Here is a 6,605-nt window from a genome sequence, read left to right as displayed (position 1 = left end):
GGCTGAGGGCAGCAGAGCACCGCCCCCCAGGCAGGCCCAGCTGTGGTGGGGTGCCCTGAGCCTCAGGGAGGACCCTCTGGTATGGACCCCAGCCCCACCCTAGGCTTGCCAGCATGGCTGTGATGAAATGCGAGGCAGCAGGAGCCAGGGACCTGGGGTCCAGCACCCACACTGATAGAACATGCCATGTTATGTGTGAGTCACTTCTTCTCCATGCTTTGTGTGTTTTTTCGTCAGCCAAATGAAGAGTCTGAACTTAATGAAACTGAAGTTCCCTTCAAAACTAAGGTCCTATGATGTACTTTATACCCAAATTCCTCCAAATGAAAAGCTAGGTAGATAGAGATAGATGGATGGGTGTGTGGATGGGTGGGTGGATGGACAGATGGATGGATGGATGGTTGGGTGGATGGTTGGGTGGATGGATGGATGGATGGATGGATGGATGGGTGGTTGGGTGGATGGATGGATGGATGGATGGATGGGTGGTTGGGTGGATGGATGGATGGATGGATGGATGGTTGGGTGGATGGATGGATGGATGGATGGATGGATGGATGGATGGATGGTTGGGTGATACATTAAAAACTGGTTAGTTACTACCCTCTTTATGGGTGATTCCAGAAGAAGAAGAACAGTAAGAGGAGGGGGGGGAGGAGGAAAAGGAGGAGGAAGAAGAAGGAAAAGAAGAAGAGAAGGAGGAAGAGGAGGAGGGGAGGGGGAAGAGGGAGGAAAGGAAAAAAAAGATTGTCCATTTGGAACAACCAGAGACCAGCTGGGAAAAGGTAAGACCCATCGGGCTTCCTTCAGGGCTGGTGTTCCAGGAATCCCAATAAGGCTCAGAGACTCAGACCTCAAAGAGGAATACAAAGGAAGGCCTGTCTCTAGCCCCCTCCCCACAAGGGCAAGCCCCTCCCGATTTCCCGCTGCTGAGCCAGAGGCAGTCCAGCATCTGTCCGGGGATCCGGCCTTTAGCTGTGCTTGGACTGGAATCTGTCGGAAAGCCCTCTTACTACAACCAGCAGAAAGGTAGACCAGGATCGGGAGTCAAGAGCTTCTCACAGCCTGAAAAGCCCTCTCTGTTTATAAGTCACACTGTCACCCTAATGAAACACCACATCATCTCAGTGAAATAATGATTTTTTTTTAAGATTTTATTTATTTACTTGACAGACAGAGATCACAAGTAGGCAGAGAGGCAGGCAGAGAGAGAGGAAGAGAAGCAGGCTCCCTGCCAAGCAGAGAGTCTGATGCGGGACTCGATCCCAGGACCCCAGGATCATAACCTAAGCTGAAGGCAGAGGCTTTAACCCACTGAGCCACCTAGGCGCCCCTCAGTGAAATAATGATTCTATGGACTAAAATGAGCAATGGAACCTCTGCCGTGTCCTGTGAACCACCAACTTGAGTAGCCAACGGCCTCCTGGGCACTTCCGTCCCCCTGAGGCACAGCGGGCACCTCAGAGCGATCAGAAACTCCCCTCCCGCAGCCTCCCACCTATGGACACGACCCTGCTATTCCTCCAGCTCACAGGGCTCGAACTTCGGATTCATCCCTGACCCTTTTGTGAATCCCACTGAACACTGACCAGTGTGATTGTTAGTTTTATGGGTCCCCTTGACCTGCCACAGGGTGGCAAGATTCAGCATTCTTTCAGGGGGTGGGGGGCGGTCCTGGGAAAGGGGTTTCCTCTTTTTCCCAGTGTAAGTGGGTAGCATCCAGTCTGTTGAAGGTCTGAATAGAACAGAAGGCAGGAGAAAAGAGAAATCTATCCCTTTTCCCCTGCTTTCTTACTTGATCTAGGACATCTCCTCTCCTCTCTTCTGCCCTTGGAGCTCCTCCTACATGGATCACGGTTCATCACTGGCTTTCCAGAGTCTCCAGCACAGACTGTGGGAATTCTCAGCCCTCTGTAGTCACATGAGCCAACTCCACACAATAAGCCTCCTTTAATACACATAGAAGTATGTGCGCGCACACGCGCTCGTGCGCGTGCGTGTGTGTGTGTGTGTGCATGCACGCGAACATGTCCCCTATTCTGCAGTGCAGAACCTAACGCAGCAAGTCTTACTGGTGTCACCCCCGAGTAAAAGCTAACACTTGTCCCACATGCTGCGCACCAGGCCCTGTTCTAAACACCTTCCGTATTAAGTCATTCAATCTTCACACTGACTCTGTGAAGTAAGTACTCTTATCCCCACTTTACAGATGAGAAACTAAGGCACAGAGAGGTGAAGCAACCATGAAATGATGGGACTGAGATTTGAGGGCAGGTTATGCAATCGTCCCCATGGCCATAGACCCTGACACCACCCTCTCTCACAACTGGACTGGACTCCCTGCTGAGAGCTCTTTGAAAAGAAGGTCATGTTCAAAGCCTCCAGCCCCGCCCACGTCACGCAGAGCCAAATCAGAAACACTCAGCATGGCCTGCAAGGCACTGGGTGATCAGACCTCAACTCCCATCCATCCCCCTCTGCCCCTCACACCCCCTGCACCAGCCACACTGGCCTCCTTGCTCACCACACCCAGAAGTCTTTGCACTAGCTGTTCCATTCCCTCTGCCTGGAACACCCTTCCAGTCACCCCCCAGGGCTCATGCCATCACTTACCATTGAAGTCCTCCCAAAAATCCTATTGAAAATATTATCTACTACCCACTGCCCCTACTGTCCCTGTCCCCTTGGCAGCACACATTGCCATCGGAGCTGTGAGCCACCTGATCTGCGGCTGATACACCTTCTACCTCCCCACTAGACAAAACCCTCCATGAAGGCAGGCCCCAGGTTTGTTTTGTTCACCACTATATCCCCTGGGGTTAGAAGAGCCCCTTACAGTAGGGGCTTGATAAATAGGAACTGAATAAATGAATGACCTCAAGACAAAATTAAGTTCTTCCAAGTACAAGCGCAGTCCCACAGGAGTTCAGTCATGGGAACATCGTGTGGTTGGAGGGGATGTCTGGGAAGGCTTCCTAGAGAAAGTGGGGTCTGAACTAGGTCAGTTGGCTTTGCTGAGAGATTTGAGCATAGCTGCACTACAAGTAGGGGTCAAAGTCAAGGTCAGTGGCCGAGGCTGGGGATCTCGGCAATACTCTACCTGGCTGACCAATAAAAATTCCTGTAGAATGGGTTCCAATTTATCCTCCAGGCACACTGCAAATAACTATATATGGGAGACCTTCTTGGACGCCAATGAGTAGTCAAAACCATAAATGTTGAATCTGCAAGGTCTCAGCTCTGTTGCTCTGGGCTCTGAGAATAATTCCAATGATGCTCCAGTAGGACGAAAATGAGACTGGGTGGTGTAAGTGAATTCGTGGTTAATGATGGGGCACATAGGGCTACAGGAGGCCAAAGTGAGAGAGGGGCCTAGCAGGGCCAAGTGCTTCCAATGCTCCATGGAAAAAAGTGTCCCATGGCCTGGGTCCAGAAGGAGAGTCTGAACTCTGTGTCAGAATATTTTTGGTTCCAGGGCGCCTGGGTGGCTCAGTGGGTTAAGCCGCTGCCTTCGGCTCAGATCATGATCTCAGGGTCCTGGGATCGAGTCCCGCATCGGGCTCTCTGCTCAGCAGGGAGCCTGCTTCCCTCTCTCTCTCTCTGCCTGCCTCTCCATCTACTTGTGATTTCTCTCTGTCAAATAAATAAATAAAATCTTTAAAAAAAAAAAAAGAATATTTTTGGTTCCAAACAATAGAAAACTTGAGTAAAAATAGAAAACCTGAATAAAAGCAGCTCAAGCCATGAGGGCATTTATGTTAGCTTAGCAAGTTAAGGTAAAAGAAAGGCAGAGTCAGGGTTAGTTTAAGGGCTCTAAGAAACCCTATGGCCCCTTTTCCCTTCCTTCCTGCCATCTTCAGCCAATCAGCTATCAGCTTTTATCTGAACATTTATTTCCTCACAATAGCAATGTGGCTGCCATAGCTCCAGGCATTACCTCCTCCCACAGCACTGTCCAAGGCAGGAAAGGCGGTCCAAATGTCCATGATGGGTAAATAAATTTTGATGTATTCACACATGGAAATCCCACAGCAATTTAAAAATAAAAGAATTAAGTATTGCTACAAGTAATAGCATGGATAATGCTGTTCAAGACATAGAGATACTGATAATGGGTAATGGGGTAGCCAAGTATGTGTGGGAGGAAGGGGTATACAGGATTCTGTACTCTCCTCTCACTTTTGCTGTGAACTTCAAACTGCTCAGATAGATAGTTGTTGTTTTTTAAAGAAGATAAACACAGAAGAAGACATATTGGATGATCCCACTCAGAAGCAAAACAGAGCAGACAATACTGACTATGGTGACACAAGGCAGAATAATGGTTGCCCCTGATAGGGGTTACGGGCTTGGTGGGACATAAGGGAACCTTCTAGAATGCTGGAAATGTTTCATATTTTGATCTGAACAGTAGATGCATGAGTACAGATGCAAAAATTCACCAAGACATGTGCACTTCACAGTGCATTTGTTTATATCTCAATTTTTTTAAGCAAAAAGAGAGAAAAGGGGACCACTACACAGGCCTCTCTAATCAAGGAGGAAATTGTCCCAGAGACCCCAGCAGCTTTCCTCCAAATGTCTTCTGGGCCAGAACAGGGTCACATGCATACCTCAGGACCCATCACCAGCCGAGGGGGTGGCCAAGACCAATCATGACCAAAGCCCTGGCCCTAGAACAAAACTGGGGTTTAGTTATAGAAGAAGACAGGTGAGGGCTGTTGCTTGAGCAGCCAACAGTGTCTGCCACCCTGCAGAAAGCCCGAAGAAGTGAGAGTTTGTCTAGGCAAGGGTCACAAGAGTGGAACCAGCTTCTGCTCACTCGACCCTCCAATGCACACGTGCAGGATGAAGCATTTACACAAGCACCGGCGCTTCAAGACGGCAGCATGTAAAGAAGGGTACGCAGAAATCATGAGGCAAAGGTACGAAAATCATTGCCAGAAACCCGATATATCAGTAGGATTCTCCAGGGAAACAGAAGAGGATAAGGAAGTGGATAGGTTTACCTAAGGGAATTGGCTCACTCGGTGGTGGGGTCAGGAGTCCAAAATCTTTGGGGCATAGGTGAAAACCTCGGGCAGGATTTGAGGCAGACTTCTTCTCTGGGAAACCTCGGGTTTTGCTCTTAAAGCTTCCAGTTGATTGGGTGAATACCACCCACACCATCAAGGGTGATCTCCTTTACTTTACAGACAACTGATTGCACACATGGACCACAGCTACAAAATCCCTTCACAGCGACACCTAGATGAGTGTTTGGTTAAATAACTAGATACCGGAGCCCAGCCAGGCAGACACATAACACGGACCACAGACCAGCTGACCAGACCTCAATCATGCTTCCCTGGCTCTGCCTCCCGTTTCCCCAATCCACCCCAACCCACTCCAGCTCCCCATCTTCATCTGAGCTCATGTGGCCCCACAATTAATCTCCAGCCAGCGGCGTTTCCAGGTTCATAATCTCCAGGGGCCTCACCCTGTAGGGTTTCCCACTAGGGTGGGCGTAGAATGGAACCAGAAAGGTGTTTCTATCAGGAACCTGGAACAAGAGACCTGTGCTTGGCCAAATCGGGCACAAAAACCTGGGGTGGAAATGGGAGGGGGCTGGGAGAGTGGGGGCACAGGGGAACAGGTTCAGTTCCCCAGATCAGCTGATCTTTGCCTGGGTTCTTGGTTTTTTCTGCTCCATGGATTCCTTGGTATTTGCTGTCTCTCATAAACGTATTTCTGTGATATATACTGTAAATCTGCTTCATTTGAAATTCACAGTTAATGACCTATTCCCTCGTATTCAGGAAACAGAGTAAGGTTCCGGCTTTTAAAGGCCAGGAGTTTACTAGCCAGAATATGACAAGGATTACAAAGTATAGGCCTGCTCTAAAAGCACTTAAGAAACAGTCTCCGTCAGAAATTTCAAGAATACCTTCAAATAACATCATTTATCTGCCAAGAGGCCAAGGGGGTGGGGAGCGGGGGTGGGTGGGAAGTAAATGAGTATTTGATCAAATCCATATTTTCAACTCCCTGGGTGAGGGGGAGATAAATATTTACTAACACTTCTCACTCTGAGAAGGCTTGTGTGCACACTTGTGTGGGCAGGGGGAGGGGGTGGTGTGCCCGAGAACAAGTGTGTGCACCGAAGCCCTGTCCCCTCCATCCACCAGCCCCCACGGCGGACGCAAGACAACTCTGCAGAATCTGAATTCTATGATCAAAGAGGTAATTTGATAGAATGAGTATCCCTGTTTTCGGAGCGGCCCACTTAACTGAAATCCAAAGCCAGCTCCGGAGTAAATTGGGCTGAGGCCCAATCGATTAGGCCCATCCGCACTTTCTCATTTTCAATAGAGTCAGGGCTTAACCAGGTTAGTTATTGTTAAACACATTAGCCGGGTACTGTCCTCTCTCCAGCCCAATGATTTTGTGTCGGGCCTGAAGGATTGTAATTGCAATCTAGCAAGACGCCAAGTGAACAGGGTGATTTACTGAGGGCTCAGGGGCCCAGGCCGGCCTCCTACCTGCCACCCGCTGATCGGGAACTTTCTTCCCTAAATCTTGTCCTGATTAACATTTGGGGGAGGGCCGTGTGAACCCTGGGGAGA

General features: G+C 49.3%; 1 long non-coding RNA gene across 1 annotated transcript; it reads left to right on the top strand.

Annotated features, from left to right (window-relative positions):
* Window positions 1-3,946: 3,946 nt before the first annotated feature.
* On the top strand, window positions 3,947-6,221 carry LOC116568129. Its single transcript, XR_004276513.1, has 3 exons — window positions 3,947-3,991; window positions 4,494-4,925; window positions 6,168-6,221. It is a non-coding gene; the product is annotated as an uncharacterized LOC116568129 (long non-coding RNA).
* Window positions 6,222-6,605: the final 384 nt, after the last annotated feature.

This window comes from Mustela erminea, chromosome 10, assembly GCF_009829155.1.
Source record: "Mustela erminea isolate mMusErm1 chromosome 10, mMusErm1.Pri, whole genome shotgun sequence".
In the NCBI taxonomy this organism is placed as follows: Eukaryota; Metazoa; Chordata; class Mammalia; order Carnivora; family Mustelidae; genus Mustela; species Mustela erminea.
The sequence above is the reverse complement of the archived record's forward strand: the minus strand, read 5'-3'. Positions and strand labels throughout refer to the sequence as shown.